This window comes from Rhinatrema bivittatum, chromosome 4, assembly GCF_901001135.1.
Source record: "Rhinatrema bivittatum chromosome 4, aRhiBiv1.1, whole genome shotgun sequence".
NCBI lineage: Eukaryota > Metazoa > Chordata > Amphibia > Gymnophiona > Rhinatrematidae > Rhinatrema > Rhinatrema bivittatum.
This window is the reverse complement of record NC_042618.1, coordinates 16696361-16723221: the sequence shown is the minus strand read 5'-3', so window position 1 is coordinate 16723221 and position 26861 is coordinate 16696361. Positions and strand designations below refer to the sequence as shown.

General features: G+C 44.5%; 1 protein-coding gene across 3 annotated transcripts in view; it reads left to right on the top strand.

The window, feature by feature from the left end:
• The window catches only part of FOXN3 (forkhead box N3), a 645757-nt gene that overhangs the window by 348621 nt on the left and 270275 nt on the right, over window positions 1–26861 (top strand). The window lies entirely within an intron of this gene.

Below are 26861 nucleotides of genomic sequence, written 5' to 3'. Positions count from 1 at the left end.
GGCTGTGCTCTGTTTTCCCGCACTGGCCCCTTTAAACCCCGGAGCCCCTGTGCGCACACGCGTCTAGAGGGTGGGGTCAGACACGGAGGATCGGTGGCGTCTCCCTCGAGGAGGGAATGCCGCAGCAGGAGCCAGGTTGGGCCTAGACGGCCGAAGAGGAGTTCCTGCGGCCCGGGCCGGCCCCGAGGTAGGTGGAGGGACCGAGGCACGGCCCGGGATTGTAACAGGGATACAGGTTTTCTCATACTTGGATGACTGGCTAATCACAATGAGCTGTTGGGGAGAAGTGTTGCTGTACCTGTACAAGACAATTCATCTTCTACAAAATTTGGGATTTCTGGTGAATTTTAGAGAAATCAAATATAGTGCCAATTTAGAAAATGAAATTCATCAGAACATGGATAGACTCGCTAGAAGAGAGGGCATTTCTACCATTAGATCAAACGAGCACCATGAAATCACTCATATACAAACTGCTGACCACTTCAGCCTGAGCAATTCTGGTTGCTTTAGGTCATATGGCGGTGGCCATTCACATGGCCTTCATATCTGTTGCCTGCAGTGGGGTCTGCATGATCAATGGGATCATCTAACTCAACAACTGTCAACTGTGGTGCAGATTTCTGGAGCCATGAAGCAATAGTTGTGCTGGTGGTTAAACTCCTGCATATTTCAAGATGGAGTTCCAATTTATACTCTCTCCTATCAAGTAATGCTAGTGATGGATACCTCCACGAAGGAAGAGGGTACTCACATAGGATTCTTTTGGACCCAGAGCACCTGTTCTCTCAATGAGAGTCACTTTTAGATCAATCTGATGGAATTAAGATGAGAACTATGCAGAGTGGTATGGTTATAGGTTATTTGTTCCTTTTTATATATAGGGCAGTGTGTTCTCAGAACTGTGATTACTGGTAGATGACATTACCATCCTTTTTCTGACCAGATATTAGCATATTAACCTGGAATTTATAATCTTTTTAATGCACCAAGGAATATTGATCCTTTGAGGATGATTTTATCAGAAACCTTAATTTTGGCTAATAATTATGTCAATGTTTCTTCCTTAACACACAAACTGGACATAATTGTACCATATTTGGTAGAGGATAATATAGATCTTATGTTTTGGACAGAGACTTGGCTAAAAGAAACAAATTCTCCGTTATTAAACTTAAACTGCCTGGAAGGATTTGGGAAGAATGATGGAGAAGTTTTGGTATTTTATAAAAAGTTTTGGTATTTTATAAAAAGTGCTATGCATTGAAGCAGTTAACTTTCACAATTGGGAACAATTGTGAGAGTATAGTTTTTAAGTTAGGTGATTTAGCATTTGCTTTGGTGTTTTGCCCTCCTGATATTTTAGTAAATGATCTGACTGTCCTTATGAATATTTTTTAACTCTCTGTTGATACAGTACTCCAAAGTTGTCCTTTTGGCGGATTTAAATCTTCATATAGATTGTAAACCAAAGTGGATTTTTAAAGAATTTTTGGAATTTTTGACTTCTCATGATTTACTTCCATTAATTTCTTCTCCTACTCATAGGGGCAGTCATATATTAGACCAAATTATATGTAATAGACAGTTAATGTCTGTAAAAATGATTGATATAACTGATATTCTGCTGGTCCTCTGGACAGACCATTATTTAATAAAACTACAAATATCATTAACTAAGAAAGGAATTAAGCAGTATAATAACCTGGCCCAACAATGGGTAAGGAGGTGTACAAACCTAGAGAGTTTTAAGACAGAATGGGTAATAGCCATTCTGTCTTAAAAAAAACAAACAAAAAAACCCAACTTTTTGTTGACTGTTATTTGTAATTATTTGTAATTATGGATATTTATAATGATTTATAATAATGTAATTCTTGTTCTCTGCTTTATCTATAAGTTCTAAGTTCTTACGAAGTTATCCCTGTTATTTGTACCCACTTGTTTGATGTAATTTCCAACTTTGGTTCTATGTAAACCGACGCGGTATATACTAGTACATGAACATCGGTATATAAAAGCCTTTAAATAAATAAATAATAGCCAAAAATCATCTTAGTTTTCCTACTACTGATAGTATGGCTACCTCATTGAGTAAAATGTTAGGAACCATCTATGATAATAGTGTGCCCTTAGTATAAAGAAGAAGGAGATCACCAAATTCTAGAGTTCCATGCCCTTCACCATTATAGAAAACCACCCTCAAAACTAAACGAGATTTCTATGCCTCCAAGATCCACCAGTACATGTACAACCCGAAAGCCCTCTTCAATTATGTTGCCAGCCTCACCAAATCCTCCCATCCCGCTATCCCTGAAAATGAAGCCACCGCCAAGAGCGAAGAAATCGCCCAATATTTCCTCGCAAAAATCACTAACATCCTCCGCAGATTTCAACACCCATCTCCTTCAACCCCCCCTTCCCCCCCTTCAACCTTCCCCCACTACACCCACCCTCCAAACCCTTGACCTGACCTCTTCTAAAGAAGTGGAATCTATTCTCAGAAAACTCAAACCCGCATCCCACCCCTCAGACACCATTCCCACAAAATCCCTCCTCTCAATCCCAAATTCTATATCCAAACCTATCGCAGACATTATAAACTCCTCCCTCTCTTCAGGCTCGGTCCCAGATGCCCTCAAACAAGCAATTGTTAAGCCCCTCCTAAAAAAAACAGCATTAGACCCCAAAGACCCCGCCAACTTCCGCCCTATCTCTAATCTGCCCTTCCTCTCCAAAATTATGGAAAAGATTGTGAACATCCAACTTACAGAATATCTTGAAAACAATAATATTCTGCATCCAGCCCAATACGACTTCCGTAAATACCTCAATACAGAAACTCTCCTGCTCTCTCTCACAGATCACTTGCTCATAGGCATGGACCAAGGCAACTGTTACCTCCTCGCCCTCCTCGACATCTCAGCTGCCTTTGATACCATCAATCACAACTACCTCATCAACCGCTTAACTGAAATAGGCAACTCAGGCCTAGCCCTGCTATGGTTTAAATCCTATTTATCTAACAGAAAGTTCTCCGTCAAGATAGGAAACGCCAATTCCACACTCTACCCCCTGTCTCAAGGTGTCCCCCAAGGCTCCTCCCTCTCCTCTACCCTCTTCAATATTTATCTCACTCCTCTATGCCAGCTCCTCACAGACCTCGGCCTCAAATTCTACCTCTATGCAGACGACGTGCAAATCATCATTCCCATTCGCAACTCTCTCTCAGATGCCCTTGCATTCTGGAACACATGTCTTGCCAACATAAATGACTTCCTCACCAACATTCACCTCGCACTAAACTCCTCCAAAACAGAGCTGCTCCTTATCTCTCCTCCCCTCCCCCCTAAACCCCTGATCTCCAACGACCCAGCTTTCAGCACCATAATGTCCCAACCTACTGTAAGAGACCTTGGGGTAATTCTAGATCAACAACTCAATCTAAAAAAACAGATCAACTCCATCCTCAAAGAAGGTTTCTTCAAGCTCAACATTCTTAAGAAACTCAGACCCCTCCTCCACTATCATGATTTCCGCACTGTCGTCCAAGCTACCCTCTCCTCTAAGCTTGACTACTGTAATGCCCTCCTCCTCGGTCTACCCTCCTCCACTACCAAACCCTTACAAATGTTCCAAAATGCTATCGCCAGGGTCATCACCAACTCACGGAAAGCTGATCACATCAGTCCCATACTCAAAGAACTTCACTGGCTCCCCATCGCATCCCGTATTCTCTTTAAAATCTTAACCATAGTACACAAATCCATCCACTCTTACAACTCTAACTGGCTTGACGAACCCTTTTGTCCCACACGCTCTGAACGACCCATTCGATCTGTCAACAAAGGCACCCTCTCTATTCCCCCTTTAAAAAAAAGCCCACCTCTCCTCTACTAGGGATCGCGCACTATCCATTGCAGGCCCCAAACAATGGAACGCCCTCCCTACCACACTCAGGCTGGAGCCATGTTACTCCAAGTTCAGAAAAAAACTTAAAACGTGGCTCTTCCGACAAGCCTACCCAGATTAATCTTCACCCCTCCTCCCCCCTCCCCCCTACCAGCCCACCTAATTTGAACCCATTTGTATATAGACTTCTGTAAGAAACTTGTTTAAGCCTTTATATATAGACCTGTAAATAGCCCGTTACAGTTTTAATGCTTTAATTTCATTGCCTTCTGCTCTATGTATATTGCTCCCGGTTTCCCCTCCCTGTTGATTGTAATTTCAGCCTATTAGTTACAGTGTGAACCGGTATGATGTATGCTTACTAATACCGGTATATAAAAGTTTCAAATAAATAAATAAATGATTATTCCCTGGTTGAATATAAAAGGCTGATGAGACGTCATGAGAGAATGTGGCGGAAACACAGATCTGAGTCCGCCTGGCAATTGTTTTTCACTGCAAAACATGAATATAAACATGCTTTTCAAGAACCTAGAAAAAAGTATTATTCTACCCATTTATAATTGCCATTTAATTGGCCATTAGAATTATTTGAGACTATAAAATGGATTAATGACTGTAGTAATAAGGAAGAGACAGTTTACAATTTCTCCCCGATGATTTTGCAAATCATTTAAAAAATAGAGTAGCCACCATTGTTGCCTTACTTTTAGAAGCTGCTTCTGCATTTGACACAGTCTCCATTGCGTTGCTGCAAAGATTAAAATCTCTAGGAATTGGGGTGAGGGAACTATCTTTGCTTGGTTTCAGTCATATCTGGATACAAGATTACAGCGAATTTCTGTGGGTGGGAACCAGTCTGATTCATTTAATATCCCCTGTAGAGTACCACAAGGTTCTGTGATGGCAGCAGCATTGTTTAACATCTACCACTTTGTACACTTTGGGATTTGCAGGGAATTCCTTTCAGAATGTATGCAGATGATTTACAGTTATTTTTTGTTGTGAAAGGTGACCTACAAGCAGAAAAGGTTACAATGATTAATCATTGGATGTGGCAAAATCCTTTGATTTTGATTGTGGAAAAAACTGAGGCTATTTGCTTTTCCCATGAACATGATTACCTGTCTAAGTATAATATAACTTCACTTAACTTGGTGTTATGGTTTTGAAGTGTTTGGTGGATTCTTTGGTGCTGCAGTGATGGCCACTCCCACGGGGAGGAGCCCCACGGGGAACTGCAGTACCAGGCTAGACTCAGATGCACAAACACAAAGATAGTCTTTATTATACAGCTTGTAGAGTTTACCAGAGGTGGCAGTAGCGAGTAGATTCCTGCAGCAGCAGTCTTGGGTCCTCGGCTGAGGAGACCCGTCTACAATGGTGGTATAGGGAGCTCCGATGCAGATTTTCAATGAGGAGCTGTAGGTGAGACAGACTGGTAGATGTTAGATTACTCACACTCTTGTAGCTGTAATGGTGGAGTTCCCAGCAGATAGAAGTATTGGTAGCAGGCAGCAAGGTAGACAACTCAGGCCCTCGAGCGAGTACCTGGATTCTGGATAGGCACCTGGAAAGAAGCATAGGGCCCCCGAGGAGCGGGTACCCAAGTTAGTAAAACCCCCTGAGGGTGGAGAGAGCTTCCAGAAGCAGCGAGAAGCAGCAGGGCAGCTTAGACCGGACGAATCCAATCCTTGCTAACTCAAAGTCAGTCAGCAAATGGACAACCTAAATACCCGGATGTAGTGACATCACTCGAGGGAGACGCCCCCGAAGTTCGCACCAATGTTGGAATAAAGACGTGGGTGACGCGCACACCATAGGAGGCCCTCAGGTGAATCATGGTGGAATGCCTTGCCATAGCCGTTCCGGGGACGCTGGAGAGTGCGGCAAGCAGACACGGCGGTCGCCATTTTCCCCGAGGCTGGTGGAGAAAGTAAATATTGAGGTGAGGCATGTGGGACGAAGCTGTCTGAGTCCAACGGACGCAACAATTGGGAATTATGCTCCTATTTAAAAACTCAGTACAGAACCTTGGTGTTATATTTGATAATAGATTGAGCTTTAAGGATCTTCTTGGTTACATTTTAAAATCTGGATATTATAAACTTAAATTCTTGAGATATTTAAAATATGTACTGGAAGTGAAGAATTTTAGGACTGTGGTTCGAGATTTGTGCTGTGCTCCACTGATTATTGCAGTTCTTTAATTATGAGGTTATTACTAGCCACTTCATTATGGGCAATTCTAGTATTGGAAAATTCTGCTGCACGTTTAATATCATCCACTCAACGCTGGGAGCATATTTCCTCAAAGCTGATTGAGCTCCATTGGCTTCCTGTAGGATGCAGAATTAAGTTTAAAATTTTATTTTGACCTTTAAGTTATTAAAAATGGATGGCCCTAGTATTTAGCAAATCTCTTACAAGGGTATGTACCTGGTTGGGCTTTGTGGTCCATAGACCAAAATTTATTGGTGGTCCCCTCAATTAAGCAGCAGGCTTGAATGAGACATGCTTTAGATCTTTCCCAATAGCAGGGCCCGAATTATGGAATTCTCTGCCCCCAGCATTGCGTGATATTAAAGATATTGGCATATTCAGGAAACAAGGGAAGGCTCATCTATTTATGGAAGCGAATAAATTGCAGTGATAAATATTGTGCACTGATGTTAGCAGGAATTTTAGTACTGTATTATGCTTTATCATATTGGTTTTTTTTTTATTAATTTTAAGTATGTATGTTATGCATTCTAATTGTAATACGCTTAGCATGACTTTTCGCTATAAGCGGAATAGAAAACATTTTAAATAAATAGATAGGAACAATCAGATATGCTCTGACGACATTCACGCATCATCTTCAAGGAAAGAACATCTTGATTCAAACAACTAACCAAGTTGCCATGTTTTATGTCAACAAGCAGGGAGATACAAGATCATGGACTCTACCAGAAAGTCTTAAAGATTTGGCAGTGGGCAACCAGGAATCAAGCTGCCCTACAAGCCAACTATCTTCCAGGGATTTCTAACATGCTGGTGGATTGCTTCAGCAGATTGTTTTGTCCACATAAATGGTCTCTGCAACAATCAGCAGCCAACAAACTATTCAATATAAGAAGTCTGCTGGTTGACCTATTTGCATCGAAGCAGAATGAAAAGCTCAACAAGTTTTGCTCAGTTCTACCCAGCAAGCTCAGGTTAGCTCAGGATGCTTTGCTGCTCGACTGGGGAGCAAGCCTCATGTATGCTTTTTTGCTGATATCGCTGATTGTCAGAACAGTACAAAAGTTGTTGCAAGACCACACTCACTTGATCCTCATAGCTCCAGCAAGGCTCAGACAGATGTTGTTTTGCGTAATTCATACAATCTTCCAGAAGTCCCCCTATACATCTGGGGACAAACCCTGTCTTGATAACTCAGAAGGAAGGAGTGCTATATCATCCAAACCTGCCATCCCTCAACCTGACAGCTTGGATGTTGAATGCTCAGTAATCACTGGTCTCTGTTTACACAAAGACATTGAAGGCATAGTGGTTTTGGCTAGGAAGTCCTCAACTAGAAAAAAACGATGTCTTTAAATGGAAAATATATTCCAAATAGTGTCATCAGAATGCCTTGGATCTGTTTTCTTGCAGGCCTAAGTATTTGCTAACATGCTTGCTCTTCCTTTCTGACTCAGACCCCGATACATCCTCTGTAAGAGAACATCTCAGCACCATAGTGGCTTACCATGTTATGATAGAAATAGCCCATCTCTCCATTCATCCACTGATATCGAGATTTATGAAATGTTTATGGCATGTGAAGCCTCCATTGTAAAAGCCTCCGGTCCCACAGGTCTTGAATGTTTTCATTTCTCAGTTAATAAAGCTGCCTTTTGAACCTTTAGAGATGGCTTCTCTTCAGTTTTTTTGACATGGAAAATAGTTTTCTTTGTAGCAGTGACTTCAGCTAGAAGAGTCAGCTCTTATTCATTATCCACCATACATGCAATTCCTCCATATTAGGGTGGCGCTTTGCACTCACCTGAAGTTTCTTCCAAAAGTGATCTCGACTTTCGGTATCAATCAATCCATCGTATTGTCTACCTTCTTTCTGTAAACAAAAGGACATGAAGGTGAGAAGATGTTAGATTGCAAAAGAGCTCTGATCTACTACAAGAAAAGAGCTCAGCCATATGCTCAAGCTTCACAGCTCTTTATTTCGTACAACCCTAATAGACGTGGAGTAGTGGTCACGAAACAGATATTGTCCAACTGAACAGCAGAATGCATTCAGCACTGCTACACTTCAGCAGACTTACAAATTACAGACTCTGTCAAAGCTCAAATGAGAGCTATGGCCTCTTCTATTGCCCACTTGCAAGAAGTATCCCTGGAAAACATCTGCAAACTTGCAACTGGGTCATCACACCGTTATGCCCCATGACACATGAGTGATGTCATCCAGCAGCATTAAACAGATTCGTCTCGCCTAGCTAGTAGAGATTTTAGCTCTACTGAGCATGTGTGGGAGTTCCCACATGGGTGTTGCCTCATGAGCCTCGTCAGTCAATAACAAAGTAAATCCTAGTCAGGTAGTCAATCTCCAGGGATATGGACAGATATTTAACATGGCTAATTCATCCTGCTAGCTACTTAAATCACTGTTTATGGTAACAGTGGCAAACTTGCTTTCTCAATTCTTCTATAAAGATGTTGGTAAGTTCATTGAGCACAGTCTTGGCTAGACTCTATTGCAAGTGATGAACTCCTGATAGCTGAATTCAAAATTCTTCAAACCATTTTCTTCCAAGGAGGTTTACACTGTATCCACTTATAACCAATATTAGCGGTAAAGCTTGGTATGTGCAGTATTGGACAGCAGAACTGGATTTTGGGGTGGACGAGCTGGGCAGTTACCTGAAACGCTGTGCAGCACCCTGAACATTATCTCACTGTGGCTGTAAAGAGGTCCTGGGGAGAAGAGGTGCCATTAGGTGGGAGAGGGCGCTATTTGCCCAAAATCCAACCCTGTTGGATAGTCGCAATACAAGATCCCAGAATAATCGTGCTATTATTCTGGTAACTGTATTGCAAAATGGTTGATGGATGCAACTTTCGATGATGTTGTTAGAATTCGTGGATTTCATGGACCCTTGGCCCGAGGTAAGGGTTGATACCACCTGTGGGGAGGAGCCCCACAGGTCCTCACTGTCGGGAGGCGAGCTGTAGCAGGAGATACGGTGGTAGTGGTAGAGAGGTAAGACGTCCTGCGTCACAGCCACATGATCGCAGGGGCTTGTAGAGAGAGTACTGTGGAATGTCCTACGGAGCAGGGTAAGAGACACTGTTCGGAGAGAACCACAGTACTCAGGCTGGTTGGAGATGCAGATACCAGAGCAGGAGCCTCCAACAGAGGAGTGCTAGGCAGGCCCCGAGGAGCGGGGAGCGTGACATCGGAACTACTGGGGAATGCAGCGGATGTCCCGAGGGGCGGGGCAGCGCAGCAAGAGAGGCTTTGGTGTGATGACGTAGGCTGACTTGAGAAGCAGGGAAGCCCGAATTGAATCTCCGAAGTAGTGACGTAGGCCACCCTGAGGAGCGGGGCTGCGCACGATGGAATTTCTGGTTAGAGAACGAAGGCACTGCCCTGAGGAGTGGGAAGAGCTGGATACAGTCACTGATCCAGAACATAGGCACTGCCCCAAGGAGTGGGGAGCGCAGGGTAAATTCACAGTTGCAGAGCGTAGGCACTACCCTGAGGAGCAGGGAGCACAGAGTCGAGTCTCCAAGTAGTAAGGTAGTTTGAGGGACAACCCTGAGGAGCAGGGAAGTCAGGCTGGAACTCTGGAAGGCGCAGGGGCTACCCCGAGGAGCAGTGAAGCCAGTAGACTAGGTTTCCAACAGGAGCGCGAGCAGGCCCCCAAGGAGCGGGTACCCAAGCCAGGGTCCAGAGCCACAGATAGATCTGCTACAGGAACCACGGGTCCGAGGAGACAGGAGCAAGCACCAGGCGAAGTAACTCTTTGCCAAGTCAACTAGCAAAGGGCAAGGGAGGTGCTTATGAAACCCAACCGTGTGATGTCATCAGTCGGGGACACCCCTGATGTTCCTGCCATTGAGCCCATGGCGTGCGCGCGTGCCTAGGAAGGCCCAAAGTTGGCGTGGGTGGTGGTGGCGGCATCCCGGCCGCCATGAGGAGCCTTGAGAACCTGGAGGTATGTGGTGGCAGCGGCTAGCCCCAGCAGCGAGTTGACCCGGAGAGGAGAGCAGAGCAACACGTGATATAAGTTGAATCGGTCGCAGCCGTCTGTGACCGACGGTCATAACAGATGTTGAGACCAGAGTGCTCAGTTCATCTTCTATGATAAGTTGCTTCAGAGTCCATTTTTCTTTTATGCAATACTCCACTGAGCATTACTGTGGTTTGTTGTTGTAGATGCTTTCATCCTTTGACTAATATGACAATGGAAAAGGCCTCCAGCTGCTCAAACAATTCTTCTTTATTCCTCGATACATTGAACTTTGTGTGGTACATATGCTTGATATGACTCACTGTCCTTGAATACTCACAAATCCAGTGTGCCATTTCCACCACAGTAGAAACATGACGTAGATTTTATCTTTTGCTACATTTTCAAGGATTAACAGGCAAATTGTGATTAATCAAGTTTGAAAAAAAAAATTTAAATAATAAAATAGTAATTCTGAACTTGAGGAATTTCTGTTGACATGATCAAACAGATTTTGTCCACATGTTGCAACATGGTCTCAGCTGTAGTTTTTTTTTTCAAGTGACTGTTAAATTAGGATTAGTGAGCTAGCGATGTCGCAGAGCTTTGCCATGGAATCCACAGACAAGATGGTCTGGCAGTTCAGCATTTAAAAATTTGCAAGTTCAATGATGTAAATTGTGAACCTTTCCATCAGGATGTTTCTTCCTCTTGTAGAACTGAAATCACTGGACAATTTTGGATGGCCTGGGTGCGAAATGTGCTTGCAGCACTACCACGATCTCATTATAAGATTTAACTGTGGTGGTCACCAGAAACATTAATCCGCATATGATTACATATGTAACTGATCCCACAACATTTAGCAGAACTTCTTCCTTTTGAGTTTCGTTCATTGCTCGATACCAAGACAGATGTCAAGCAGGTTTGTCTGATGTTGCTGGGTTTGGCAGGTCAGACTCTTCTGAATTGGCCAGTGTTTCCACCTCAGGAAATCTGGAATTACTCAGTTTGCTTGAGAAAAAAACGAACAGTTCTTTCTTCATTACTGTGATTTTCACAGTATTGGTGAGATTGAGGCAAGTTTTAGATAGTTTCTTTTTTTTTCTTTTTTCATTTTTATAATTTTCATTTTTATTGCAATTTTAAAGCAAACACAAGAATAACTGTTGCGCTGGAGGTGGACCCTTGGGCTGAGGTGGGGTTTGCGCAACCCGTAGGCAGGCGGAGTGGGCTGATGAACAGAGGCCAGCTGGAGTTTCACCAATACCAGCCCTCGTTCCCCGCGGGCTGAGCCTTTGGGTGCCGGGGCCAGCTGGAATTAGGTGGGCCTCTGCATGTGGTCGATGAGGAGATCGTGATCAGCCCAGAGACAGAAGGGAGATGGTACAGTCTTACACTGGACAAGGTAGTGTCCTGGAGACTCCGGTGCCAAAGGAATGTAGGCAGACAGGGGGCGCCCGAGCAAGAACAGGCCGAAGCCTGAATAGACCAAGTCCAGGAAGTAGGCTGAGAAGGCGTTGAGGAACATACTTGAGTCAGGGCTGGCGGCAAGCTGGAAGCAGTAGCAAGCAAAGCTGAGGTCTGATCACAAAGATAGTCAAGCGTAGTCAAACGATACAGAGGTCTGGGTCTGGAGAGAGGCAGTGACATGGTCAGGCAAAGCAGAGGTCTAGGTCTGGAGACAGGCAATGACATGGTCAGGCAAAGCAGAGGTCTAGGTCTGGAGAGAGGCAACAGTGTGGTCAGGCGAAGCAGAGGTCCGGGCTTGGAGAGAGTCAACAGTGTGGTCAGGCAAAGCAGAGGTCCAGGCTTGGAGAGAGTCAACGGCATGGTCAGGCGAAGCAGAGGTCTGGGCTTGGAGAGAGTCAATGGCATGCTCAGGAAAAGCAGAGGTCCGGGCCTGGAGAGAGTCGATGGCATGGTCAGGCAAAGCAAAGTCAAAGTCCGTGTAGGCAATCCGAGGAAAGGTGAAGAGCAGGAACGTAGGAGCAAGGAGTCAGGAACCAAGATCATCGAGGAACAGGAACACGGGAGTGAGACGAATCTCTCAGGAAGCAACGAGCACTGGACCAGTGAGGAGACCTGTTGCAAAGGCAAAGCTAGGGAGCGGAGCCCGTGCTTAAGTACCAGTGCTCCGCTGATGTCATCATCCGGGGCCGTGGCTTGGTTCCCGTCGCGGGCCCTACTTAAGCATTTGTGATGCATGCACACCTAGGGAGGGGCGCAGCGCCGAGTAGCAGCGTCTCTCCGCAGGCCACGTGGAGAGGTCCGACGTGGAGCAATGGAAGTGGTGACTGGACCGGGAATGCCAGGTACTGTAGCTGAGCCAGAGGCACCAGGGGAGGCCCGAGGACGGATCTGGTGGCCCACTGCCATAAGGGACGAGGAACCAGGAGCTGGAGTTACTGCAGAGGTGAGAGGGCCGTGCCGCGGGTCTGCTGCGGATGGCACGCGTAACAATAACTTGTACAGAAACTGAGGATTATATAAATTCTTAAAAACAAGAATATCAGAAGAAAAAGAAAAGAAATATTCCTCGTTACAAGAGGAAAAAGGGAGGAGACCAAGAAAGAAAAAAAAAAGAGCAGAATATCAATGCATCATAAACGAAAAAGAAATATGAAGCATCTAACCACTGCCTTTCAAATAATGCCAGTCAAAATAAGCGAGCCTTATGTATGCGAGTCCAGGAAAGATCACAACTGTGATGGTTCAAAAAAGACATAATTGGAATTTTGGTATTTCAATACATATTTAACATGGATAGCGTAGAACAAATTGGGCCCCACATGCAATGCATCAGATCTTAAGAACATAAGAAATTGCCATGCTGGGTCAGACCAAGGGTCCATCAAGCCCAGCATCCTGTTTCCAACAGAGGCCAAAACCAGGCCACAAGAACCTGGCAATTACCCAAACACTAAGAAGAACCCATGCTACTGATGCAATTAATAGCAGTGGCTATTCCCTAAGTATAATTGATTAATAGCCATCTTAATGATAGAAATTGTTTCCTTCGTTCCTGGGTTATCCTGGTAACGTTTGGGTAAATCTAAATCTTCTGCCCATGAAATAAGAGACTTCTGGTTCTGAAGAAAAACCTAAGGACAGTATTTCTATTGTTTATGAAAGCGAAAGTCACTAGCAATATCCCTCTTTGTAAAATTTCAGTTTCTTGAGTCAGTTCCAGTACCTCAGTAATATTCATAGATCAATGAGTTTGAGACAGATTTCCTGGAGAATCCAATTCACTTGCTGGCGGATAATATGCTTTAGTTATGTTGGGCATTGCTTCTGGTGGTATCTTTAGTACATTTGTCAGGTAATTCTTAAGCAAATCTACCAAAGGCATCATTTTAACAATTGAAAAATTAAGAACCCTTAGATGTAAACACTTAAGAGAGATCTCTACATTCTCAAGCCTTTTTATATGAATAATTTCGGAATGTACCAGTCTTTGTTGAATTTTCTCAAAAGAAGAAATCTTGTTTTCTATAAAATTCAATCTAGTTTCATTAGATGAGGCCATTTTTTCCATTTCCAGTCCACTTTTATTAGAATCAGGTAGTACTCGAGTCATAGAAACAATAGCTGCTTCTACGGATACTAAAGCGTTCCAGACACTATCCAGTGTGATAACAGCAGGTCTTATTAACGCTGGTAAAACTCCTACAACTCCCGAAGTCGCATTTGCTTTGCTTGCAGAGATGTTAACATCTAAATCCCCCATGGGAAACTTTCCAGCAGTACTCACAGTCATCACTTTATCCACAAGGCCATTACCAACAGCAGTAATGCCCGCTGGTAGTGGAGTGGTGACCAAAGGTGCTCCTGCGGCCTCCAAAATTTCTTGCTGCAAGACAGGTTCTCCCCTATCATCCAAGGGGGAAACCTGAGCTGATTCAAGACTCACAGGAGCCAAACCACATTGAGGCGATGGTGTTACCGGCGGCCGGGACTAAGCAAGATCTCCTCAGCCAAAGGGAGTGGTGTCCATCCGCGCCCGCCCCCACTGTTTTTCTCACTCCCGGCAATGTCGACGTGGAAGCAAAGAAGGTCAAGATCCTCTGCTGGCCCAAATTCAGCTCCAAAGGTAGAGTAGTATTCTCACGAAATTTAGCTTTACGTTTAATATGAGGCATGTTGTTATGTATAATCAGGAAATACCAAAGAAAAGGAAATAAGGACCAAACCGGGAAAGAGAGCTCTTAGCTTGCTTCTTGAATGGCAGCCATCTTGGTCTCCACCGATAGTTTTTTACCTTTATGAAGTTATCTGGTTGATTTTTCCTTGCAATTCTCAGTTCTTCCTCATGCTGGCTGAAGAGAACAAGAAACCACTATGGTTTTCTAAAGAGTTGGGAAAAAGTTGGGGCAAAAAGATTAGCATTCAGAAAGTCCACAAGATGTCAAAGAAGACCACAAGAAAGAATATCTGGTAAAGCTGAAAGAGATAGGGAAAGTGGATAGAATGACAAAAATGCAAGTGAAAGAAAAGATGGCTAAAGGGGTGAAGTGAGGTAAGAAGACTTTCTTCCAGGTAAGTCAGTGAAAGGAGGAAGGCCAGAGGTGGAAGTGTTAGATTCAGAGGAGTTGAGGAAACGTGTCCAAAGGCAGAAATATTAAACAAACACTTCTGTTCAGTATTCACTGAAAAAGAGCATGGAGAAGGACTGCTGATTGTTGGTAAAGGTACACATGGAAGAGAATATTTATAGAGAATTAGCAAAACTGAATGTAGACAAAGCCTTGAGGCTAGATGGGATATATCCTAGGATATCAAGGGAATTCAGCAAGGGTCTAGTGGGTCCCCTGAAGAACATGTTTAATAGATCTTTGCAGATGGGAGTGGTTCTGTGGGCCTGGAGAAGAGTGGATGTTGTTTCTCTTTATAAAAATGATAACAGAGAAAAGATTAGAAACTACAAGCCAGTTAGTCTTTCCTCGATGTTGGAAAAAGCAGTGGAGACTTCACTGAAGGAAAGGATAGTGAAATATCTAGACAAACCAAGGCAATATGGGCCCAGTATTCAATGCTGGCCAGGTAAGTAACTTAGCCAGATATGACTTATCTGGATAAGTTACAAGGGATATTTAACGGCATGGCTATGCCGCTGAATATCTGCGGTCAAGGCGCTACTTAGCCGGATAAGTTATCACTACTGGTTAAGTTAACCAGATAAATAACACTTCCCAGATCCGCCCACTGCGCACCCACAAATTGGCCTGCTAAAAGTTAGCCGGATAAGTCTACTTAACCGGCTATCCAGCGCTAAATGTGCTTTCAATATCAGGCCCATGATTTTACCAGAAGGAGATCATGTCAAATTAATCTAATTGATTTTTTTGATTGGATGATTAGAAAATTAGATCATGGGCATGTACTAGATGTGGTTTATCTGGATTTCAGCAAAGCTTTTGATTCTCTCATGCATAGGTATTCATTATTAAATTGAGCAGCCTAGGGATGGGTCCCAAAGTGATGAACTGGATTAGAAACTGGTTGAGTGATAGAAAACAGAGGGCAAGGATAACTAGAATTCACTGTGAGGAAAGAAAAGTGAATTAATGGAATACCTCAAGGACCGATGCTGGGACGTTGTTCAGAGATATTGCAGAGGGATTATGAGGAAAAGTTTGTCTTTTTATGGATGACACTAAGATCTAAAATAGAGCAGACATCCCTGCGGGAGTAGACACAATAAAGAATGATCTAAGAAAGCTCGAGGATTGGTCTAAAGCTTGGCAGTTAAGATTCACTGCAAAAAAAGTGCAAAGTCATGCAATTGGGATGCAGAAATCTGATGGAGCAATACACAATGAAAGGTGAGAAGCTAACATACATTGACCAAGAGAGAGACCTCAGGGTGATACTGTCTGATCTCAAGGTAACAAAGTAATATGATAAGGCAGTGGCCAAAGCCAGAGGTATGCTGGGGTTTATAAGGAGAAGCATAAGTAGCAGAAAAAAGGAGGAGAGACCACAACTAGAATATTGTGTCCAATTCTGGATGCCATTCCTCCATAAGGATATCAAAAGATTGGAGCTGATTCAGAGAGAAGGCTACCACAATGGTACAGAGTCTGCAACAAAAGCCATATGACATGAGGCTTGGGAACCTAAATATATAAACCCTAGAGGAAAGGCAATACAAGGGGGATATGATAAAGATATTTCAACACCTCACAGGTATAAATAAGGCACAAAAAGCAAAGCTTTTCCAAAGGAAAGAATGTTCTACATCAAGAGGACACAGTATGAGACTTCATGGAAAGGTTGCTGGATACGTACAATGAATGCCTGGAGAAAATGGTGAGACAAAAATGGTAACAGAATTTTTTTAAAGTTTAGGATAAGTATGAGGACCTCTAGTGGCAAATCATAGTAAGGAAACACTGGGGTGATATGCACAGAACAGTAGTTACAGTGCAAAGTAGCAGCCATCTAAGGATTCTTATCAACACAATATGTCCCTAATAGAGAAGACACAGCATCACCCATGGGAGGATGCTAGCATGTTTCATTCCAAAGGTGTAACATAGTAACCCCGAGAGTTTTCCAGAACGCTGAGAAGTGAGAGCATGGAAAGAAAGGAGTATTTTCCTCTCCTCTAGAAATGGTTACAGGAAGGATCTGTGGATTTTCCCTAAAGGAATGGGCTACTGACCCAAAGGAAAGGATCAGGGAGTTAGTTCTTCTGGTTTTGTGTTTTTCTGACCACTCGTGCAAGGAGAAAGGCACAACATGTTTCCAACCCTTTGAAACGGGCGTTAGTGGTCATAGGATGTGGTACTCGGGTTCAGAAGAAAAGATTTCCCAAGTCTCCGAAGATAATCCCGTATCCTGTTTGGAGATGGAGACGTTTTTGTGCTTTTGGAAGTTTGTCAGTGAGGGACCTGGGAGTTTGCAGTTGCATCCCAGGGTTTGCTAATCCAGCAAATCCCCCATTGCCACTCAGGCAGCAGTGAGAGAAGAAGGTGCCTCCCTGTACAACCTCAGAGGCATAGCCAAAGATACAAGAAGGAGAAGGAAATCAAAGAGAGAGCGAGCACTGGATTTCAAGTACCAGAGAACTCCCAAGAAATAGGGAACTCACATAGCCATTCACTAAGAGAATTTAAAGAAAATAACACTTGTGCTTGCAAATATTGTGGTATCAATGATTCGTCTCCCAAGACGCTTCTAATGTGTCAAATCCATTTCCATTGAAGAAGTTGATTATCATGTAAAAATGTTATTTCTTGCAACACCACTTCCTGCTTGAAGAGTATTTCCTTGGAGTGTTTGAGAGTCCTACACCTAAGGGCCCTGAAGTTAAACTTTCCCATCGGAACAGATCCAGGGTTACAGCAAGTGTGTAGTGACTTACATCAGGACTCAAACTGGTGTGCAGGACCACACTGGCACATGTGCATCGGTGCGAGTCCAGGGACACAGACATTTTATAACATTCGCGCACGTTATAAAATAACCTGGCCGTGCCCTCATGTGCGCGCCTAATTTTAAATGGGCATGTGCATCCCGCTTTTACCGTGAAAGCTGCGGATTTTAAAAGGAGCACATGCCCGCACCATTGTCAGCTTCAACCCTTCTTCAACTAGTTCACCCAGTTAAGAGCTGGGTCCTCTACTCCCCCCAGTTAGCCCAGACTCTTAAAACCCCTCAGATATGGCTAGTTTTCTTTTTTTTCAAACTTACACGTCCTCCATAGCAGAGGTAAACTTACGTGGCACTAGACCTGGGCACGTGCCCAGCAGCGTCCCAGAATGCCCATGCCCTGCCCAGATTCCACCCAGACCATGCCCCTTTTTGGAGATGTGCGAGCAGTGGGAGATACGTGCGTATCTGAGCGGCTTTTAAAATACAGTGGGAGCATGCGAGCCTGACTTGTTCATGCATCCCCTAATAGATACGCGTGCCAGGCTTTTAAAATTCACCTTTAAGCATATGGGACGGGGCTATAACCATATGAATACATCGGGCTTCCAAGCAGGCATTGGGATAGCCTGCATAGAGCAACGGTTACAATCCTGAACAGCAGTGGTTCAACAGCAATGGGCATCGAAAAAGGCTGAAGTAGCCCTGCATGGTTGGTATTGGTCTTGTAAAAAAAGTTGAAGTTGAGAAGACCTGACTTGAGAAGAGACTTAGCAGCAGAGGTAGCAAAAGACAGCAGATTTAGCAGTCTTTGGGAGGGATATGGAGGACAATAGTGGGAAGAACCTGGATATAAGATCTGAGCTAAATTTAAACTCTGAAAACAAGTTAAGATCTGCCTTTTCGCTATGGGGTCTTGATTGATTGATGGAGGCTTTCTCGTTTTGATATGCAGTGGTTAATAGAAAACTTGGGAGAAACTTGCACAGAGCAGCAGTTACTACTACCCTTAACAGAAGGCTCGGGATAACCGGAATGAAGCAGCAGTTATTACTACCCTTAACAGAAGGCTTGGGGGTAGCCTGCAGGGGTGGATTGGCCTATCAGGGGATCGGGCATTCCCCGGTGGGCCAGTGACTCTAGTCACGTGGTCTGCCGAGCGCGACAGACCACGTGGTATCACCTGGGCTGGCCTGGGTGGCAAATCCCCGGGCCGGTCGTCATCAGGAATCCGCCTCTGGTAGCCTGCATGGAGAACTGGTTGCAACTACCCTTAACAGAAGGCTTCGGAGTAGTATGCATGGAGAACTGGTTACAACTACCCTTAACAGAAGGCTTAGGGATAGCCTGCATGGAGAACTGGTTGCAACTACCCTTAACAGAAGGCTTGGGGCTAGCCTGCATGGAGAACTGGTTACAACTACCCTTAACAGAAGGCTTCGGGGTAGCATGCATGGAGAGCTGGTTGCAACTACCCTTAACAGAAGGCTTGGGGCTAGCCTGCATGGAGAACTGGTTACAACTACCCTTAACAGAAGGCTTCGGGGTAGCATGCATGGAGAGCTGGTTGCAACTACCCTTAACAGAAGGCTTGGGGCTAGCCTGCATGGAGAACTGGTTGCAACTACCCTTAACAGAAGGCTTCGGGGTAGCATGCATGGAGAGCTGGTTGCAACTACCTTTAACAGAAGGCTTGGGGATAGCCTGCATGGAGAACTGGTTGCAACTACCCTTATCAGAAGGCTTCGGGGTAGCCTGCATGGAGAGCTGGTTGCAACTACCTTTAACAGAAGGCTTAGGGATAGCCTGCATGGAGAACTGGTTGCAACTACCCTTATCAGAAGGCTTCGGGGTAGCCTGCATGGAGAGCTGGTTGCAACTACCTTTAACACAAGGCTTGGGGCTAGCCTGCATGGAGAACTGGTTGCAACTACCCTTATCAGAAGGCTTCGGAGTAGTATGCATGGAGAACTGGTTGCAACTATCCTTAACAGAAGGCTTGGGGATAGCCTGCATGGAGAACTGGTTACAACTACCTTTAACAGAAGGCTTGGGGGTAGCATGCATGGAGAGCTGGTTGCAACTATCCTTAACAGAAGGCTTGGGGATCGCCTGCATGGAGAGCTGGTTGCAACTACCCTTGACAGAAGGCTTCGGAGTAGTATGCATGGAGAACTGGTTGCAACTACCCTTAACAGAAGGCTTCAGGGTAGTATGCATGGAGAACTGGTTGCAACTACCCTTATCAGAAGGCTTCGGAGTAGTATGCATGGAGAACTGGTTGCAACTACCCTTAACAGAAGGCTTGGGGATAGCCTGCATGGAGAACTGGTTGCAACTACCCTTAACAGAAGGCTTGGGGATCGCCTGCATGGAGAACTGGTTGCAACTACCCTTAACAGAAGGCTTGGGGATCGCCTGCATGGAGAACTGGTTGCAACTACCCTTAACAGAAGGCTTGGGGGTAGCATGCATGGAGAACTGGTTGCAACTACCCTTAACAGAAGGCTTGGGGATCGCCTGCATGGAGAACTGGTTGCAACTATCCTTAACAGAAGGCTTGGGGATAGCCTGCATGGAGAACTGGTTGCAACTACCCTTAACAGAAGGCTTGGGGCTAGCCTGCATGGAGAACTGGTTGCAACTACCCTTAACATAAGGCTTGGGGATCGCCTGCATGGAGAACTGGTTGCAACTATCCTTAACAGAAGGCTTGGGGGTAGCCTGCATGGAGAACTGGTTGCAACTACCCTTAACAGAAGGCTTGGGGGTAGCATGCATGGAGAACTGGTTGCAACTACCCTTAACAGAAGGCTTGGGGATCGCCTGCATGGAGAACTGGTTGCAACTATCCTTAACAGAAGGCTTGGGGGTAGCCTGCATGGAGAACTGGTTGCAACTACCCTTAACAGAAGGCTTGGGGGTAGCATGCATGGAGAACTGGTTGCAACTACCCTTGACAGAAGGCTTCGGAGTAGTATGCATGGAGAACTGGTTGCAACTACCTTTAACAGAAGGCTTGGGGATCGTCTGCATGGAGAACTGGTTGCAACTACCCTTATCAGAAGGCTTCGGAGTAGTATGCATGGAGAACTGGTTGCAACTACCCTTAACAGAAGGCTTGGGGATAGCCTGCATGGAGAACTGGTTGCAACTACCCTTAACAGAAGGCTTGGGGATCGCCTGCATGGAGAACTGGTTGCAACTACCCTTAACAGAAGGCTTGGGGATCGCCTGCATGGAGAACTGGTTGCAACTACCCTTAACAGAAGGCTTGGGAGTAGCCTGCATGGAGAACTGGTTGCAACTACCCTTAACAGAAGGCTTCAGGGTAGTATGCATGGAGAACTGGTTGCAACTACCCTTAACAGAAGGCTTGGGGATAGCCTGCATGGAGAACTGGTTGCAACTACCCTTAACAGAAGGCTTGGGGATTGCCTGCATGGAGAACTGGTTGCAACTACCCTTAACAGAAGGCTTGGGTATCGCCTGCATGGAGAACTGGTTGCAACTACCCTTAACAGAAGGCTTGGGGGTAGCATGCATGGAGAACTGGTTGCAACTACCCTTAACAGAAGGCTTCAGGGTAGTATGCATGGAGAACTGGTTGCAACTACCCTTAACAGAAGGCTTGGGGATAGCCTGCATGGAGAACTGGTTGCAACTACCCTTAACAGAAGGCTTCGGGGTAGCATGCATGGAGAACTGGTTGCAACTACCTTTAACAGAAGGCTTGGGGATCGTCTGCATGGAGAACTGGTTGCAACTACCCTTATCAGAAGGCTTCGGAGTAGTATGCATGGAGAACTGGTTGCAACTACCCTTAACAGAAGGCTTGGGGATAGCCTGCATGGAGAACTGGTTGCAACTACCCTTAACAGAAGGCTTGGGGATCGCCTGCATGGAGAACTGGTTGCAACTACCCTTAACAGAAGGCTTGGGGATCGCCTGCATGGAGAACTGGTTGCAACTACCCTTAACAGAAGGCTTGGGAGTAGCCTGCATGGAGAACTGGTTGCAACTACCCTTAACAGAAGGCTTCAGGGTAGTATGCATGGAGAACTGGTTGCAACTACCCTTAACAGAAGGCTTGGGGATAGCCTGCATGGAGAACTGGTTGCAACTACCCTTAACAGAAGGCTTGGGGATTGCCTGCATGGAGAACTGGTTGCAACTATTCTTAACAGAAGGCTTGGGGATCGCCTGCATGGAGAACTGGTTGCAACTACCCTTAACAGAAGGCTTGGGGGTAGCATGCATGGAGAACTGGTTGCAACTACCCTTAACAGAAGGCTTCAGGGTAGTATGCATGGAGAACTGGTTGCAACTACCCTTAACAGAAGGCTTGGGGATAGCCTGCATGGAGAACTGGTTGCAACTACCCTTAACAGAAGGCTTCGGGGTAGCATGCATGGAGAACTGGTTGCAACTACCCTTAACAGAAGGCTTTGGGGTAGTATGCATGGAGAACTGGTTGCAACTACCCTTAACAGAAGGCTTGGGGATAGCCTGCATGGAGAACTGGTTGCAACTACCCTTAACAGAAGGCTTGGGGATTGCCTGCATGGAGAACTGGTTGCAACTACCCTTAACAGAAGGCTTGGGGATCGCCTGCATGGAGAACTGGTTGCAACTACCTTTAACAGAAGGCTTGGGGTAACCTGAATGAATCAGCAGGTTGATAGACACTTGTTTGGGACATGTCATTGCCTTTGTTGATGTACATCCTAGGTTCTGTTAGAACAGTTTAATTAATATTTTATACAGCCATGCAACAGATCTAATGTTCATGTTCTTGTTTCCAGCTAAATAGAATTGTTTAATCTTATTATTTTCAAACTATCTAACTAAAAACTGTTTGGGCTGTGCCTGACTACCACAGAAGATACAAAAACTGAAATCACAAAAGTCTTGTTCTGTGGTTCCAATCTACAACTGATTGGTATACCAAGATTTCACCAAGTGCAGCATTGCACAATCTAAACACCTGAAGTTCCAATATTGTTGCCAGTGTTTCTTATTGTCCATTATTTTCTATAATTAATACCTTCTGGCATTATCTAAACATGCTTACCTTTCCTAGCACACCGGCACGTATAATCATGTGCCAAAAATCTCACCAAACTCCATATTTGATTGCAGACTTAAAACCTATGAAACAGTGAATTGTTCTGGGAGACATTACCTTATGTCTGGAGAAGGCAGCGTTCTGCAGCAGTTTCTGTGAAGATAATTGGATAACGTTTCCCCCGAGGCATACTGCTGGTGATGGGTTTGTGTATTTCGTGCTGCTTTGTATTTTTCTACCTTTACGTTTTGAGTTTGCATTAAGATATGGACTTTGGTGAGATTTTTGGTAAAAGTACTTGTACGCTAGAAAATAAGAGTGCAATGGCATATGTTTATAGGATGCCAGTTAATGCCAAAAAGTATTAATTATAAAAACACTGGAAAATAAGCAAAACTAGAGACTATACTGGGACTTGCTAGTTTATTGCTGTGCTGGGCTGCATTGAGTCAGCTAGAAGTAGATAATCAAACTATCTGTATTTTGGCAAACACCACAGGTGTTTTTTTTTACCAGAAAAATCAAACCAAAACTATGCAGGTAATTTTGCCTTGATTACTGTCCCCATAAAGAACCTGCACAAAGTTGCTTCTGCTTTTTTGCAGGTACTTTTTGAAGAGAAACTTGCACAGGTAGTTTTGAGTATTCAAAACTTTTCAGTGCCTCCCCGGATCAAACTCTGCCCCAGGACCACATCCAAAGATGCACGGGCAAACGTTCCCGTTCTGCTGCCATAACACGGGCAACAATCCAAAAGCCCAGTGACAATTCTTTTATCCGCAGAAAGGGCTTTGATTATTGCCCTCGTATATTATTCACCATTTGCGCATGGGAGTTAAGCCAGCTGTGGAGTGGATCACACTTTTTGGTTTTACTTTTCATTGGATCTTAGATTCTGACTGAGTCACCTGCACAGTCCCAGACTATGGCATCGCCCGGTGATGCAGTGGCAGTACTACATGCTGCCATGATGGATTCCATGTGGCAGTTTGATCTACTTTGGGTAAATGCTGCTGGGCAGACTAGATGGGCCTTTTGGTTTTTATCTGCTGTTATTACCCCTTATACAGTAAGGGGTAATAGCGCGTCGAAAACACGCGTCCAATCCCCCCCGAAACTAATAGCGCCTGCAACATGCAAATGCATGTTGATGGGCCTATTAGTTATTCCCGCGCGATTCAGAAAGTAAAATGTGCAGCCAAGCCACACATTTTACTTTCAGAAATGAACGCGTGCCCAAAGGCTGGCATTAATTTCTGCCAGCACCAGGAAAGTGTACAGAAAAGCAGAAAAAAACTGCTTTTCTGTACAACCTCCAACTTAATATAATAGCGATATTAAGTCGGAGGCCCCAAAATTAAAAAAAAAGTAAAAAGTAAAAAAAAAAAAAAAAAAAGTAAATCGGCCCGCGGGTCGGAAGACGGACGCTCAATTATGCCAGCATCCATTTTCTGAACCTGTAGCTGTCAGTGGACTCGAGAACCAACGCCGGCAAAATTGAGCGTCGGCTGTCAAACCCGCTGACAGCCGCTTCTCTGTCAAAAAGGAGGCACTAGAGATGCGCTAGTGTCCCTAGCGCTTCTTTTTATCGCAGGCCCTCATTTGCATGCAGGCCGATACTAAATCGCGCGCACAGGAGAGAGTGGGCGCTCGCACGCTCTCCCGCACTTTTTTCTGTATCGGCCCGAATATTACTGTGATTCCAGGGCCGGGCTTCTGCTGAGGAGGCAGTATTCACAGTCTCTGGGTGGGTGATGAAGTCTCAGCACCAAAACAGAAGAGATATCAAGTCTACAAAATAGTGTAGTATTAAAGAAGTCTACGCATATTCAATACTTTTTTCAAAAGAGTGATGGCACACAACAAAATTCCTTACATATACAAAACCAGGGAGATTATCATAAAATAATTTGCAGTGCACTCTCTGAAAAGATCCTAGGCTCTTTTGAACACATAAGCATTTCATCCGCTCAAAAATGTTTTTTTGAAATTGCATAAAAATTGCAAAAAATTGCTCGGTTATTAGTGCATCCGTAAAAAAAAAAAAAATATTGGTAGTTACAGACTGCCTTTCCAATTTTAGCTAAAAGCAATTTATGACATATTTTCATTTGTCCCAAAGAGCTTAGAATATGTGTTGGGTGCCTGAGGGAGATAAAGTGATTTGCTCAAGTCAACAAGGAATGGCAGTGGGATAAGCAAATTTTGCGCCCTGTTTTCCAGCTACAGTATTTCTCTACATAAGAACATAAGATATACCATACTGGGTTCAGACTAAGAGTCCATCAAGCCCAGCATTCTGTGTCCAACAGTGGCCCATCCAAGTTACAAGTACCTGGCAAATTCCCAAACATTAAATAGATCCCAAGCTACTAATCTTTATTGATTAATAGCAGTTTATGCACTTCTCTAGGAACTTATCAAAACCTTTTTTAAACCCAGATACACTAACTGCCTTAACCACATCGTCTGGCAATGAATTCCAGAGCTTAACTATGCGCTGAGTGAAAAATAATTTTCTGATGTTTTAAATGAGCTACTTACTAACTTCATGGAGTGGCCATGGTCCTTCTATTAACTGACAGGCCGATACAGTACAGTGCGCTCCAATGGAGCGCACTAACTCTTGATTGGACGCGCGTTTTCCCTTACCCCTTATTCAGTAAGGGGCGGAAAACGCACGTCCAACCCGCGGTACCTAATAGGGCCCTCAACATGCAAATGCATGTTGAGGGCCCTTTTAGGTATGCCCACGCGATACAGAAAGTAAAATGTGCAGCCAAGCCGCACATTTTACTTTCAGAAATTAGCGCCTACCTTTCTGCCGGCACCAGGAAAGTGCACAGAAAAACAGTAAAAACTGCTTTTCTGTGCACCCTCCAACTTAATATCATGGCGATATTAAGTCGGAGGTCGCGAAGAGTAAAAAAAGTAAAAAAAAAATTTAAAATGGGCCCGTGGCTGTCAGGCCGAAAACCGGACGCTCAATTTTGCCGGCATCTGGTTTCCAAGCCCGTGGCTGTCAGCGGGCTCGAGAACCGACGCCGGCAAAATTGAGCGTCGACTGTCAAACCCGATGGTTTCTACCGCACCATCTAATTTAAATACAGAATCGCGTGCACAGGCAAGTGGTCTGTGCACGCGCCGGGAGAGCAGGCGTTCATCCGCTATCCCGCGGACTTTACTGAATCGGCCCGTGAGAGTAAAAAACTGATTTACATTAACCTGTTCAAGCCCTCTCATGATCTTAAAGACCTCTATCATATCCCCCGTCTCTTCTCCAAGCTGAACAGCACTAACCTCTTTAGTCTTTCCTCATAGGGGAGCCGTTCTATGCCCCTTATCATTTTGATTGCCCTTCTCTGCACTTTCTGCAGTGCAACTATATCTTTTTGAGATGTGGCGACAAGAATTGTACACAGTATTCAAGCTGTGGTCTCACCATGGAGCGATACAGAGGCATTATGACATCCACTGTTTTATTTTCCATTTCCTTCCTAATAATTTGTAACATTGTATTTGCTTTTTAGACTGCCGCAGCACACTGAACCGACGATTTCAGTGTGTTATCCACTATAACGTCTAAATCTCTTTCTTGGGTGGTAACTCCTAAGATGGAACCTAACATTGTGTAACTACAGCAAGGGTCACTCTTAGGTCACAGTGATGGGGCTGCAAACCAGGGAAACCATACGAAAGTCTTTTTAAAAAAAATGCAAAGCTCTCTAATTCATAATTGAAAGAGAAATCTATCCAAAAAATGCAGAATATATCCATTTCATGCTTGTATCAGATGTTTAAGCCCCAATAAAACAAATTACTCAAGCACTGGTGACCCTTACTGGCCAGACTCAGAATGCACATGTAGCAGGTACTGGAGAAAGCCTAGGGGTAATTTGTGTATTGTGGGAGGGTATAAGATAGCAGGAGGAATTCCTGGGGAATTGTGAATGAAAACTCATGGTGTCATAGCCCAACTGAAGAAAATTTTGATTGAATTGGAAACCTAAAAGGAGCAGGAAGAAACTGCTGGACCAAAAAAATCCCTACCCTATTCCAGCTTTTTAGAAGATAGTTTTCACAAAGCACCTTGACTTAGGGAATAGCCACTGCTGTTACCTGCATCAGTAGCATGGGATCTATTTAGTGTTTGGGACCTTGCCAGGTACTTGTAGCCCGGATTGGCCAATGTTGGAGACAGGATGCTGGGCTTGATGGGACCCTTGGTCTGACCCAGTATGGCAATTTCTTATGTTCTTAGGTTCTTCTGTCCAGAAAACTTT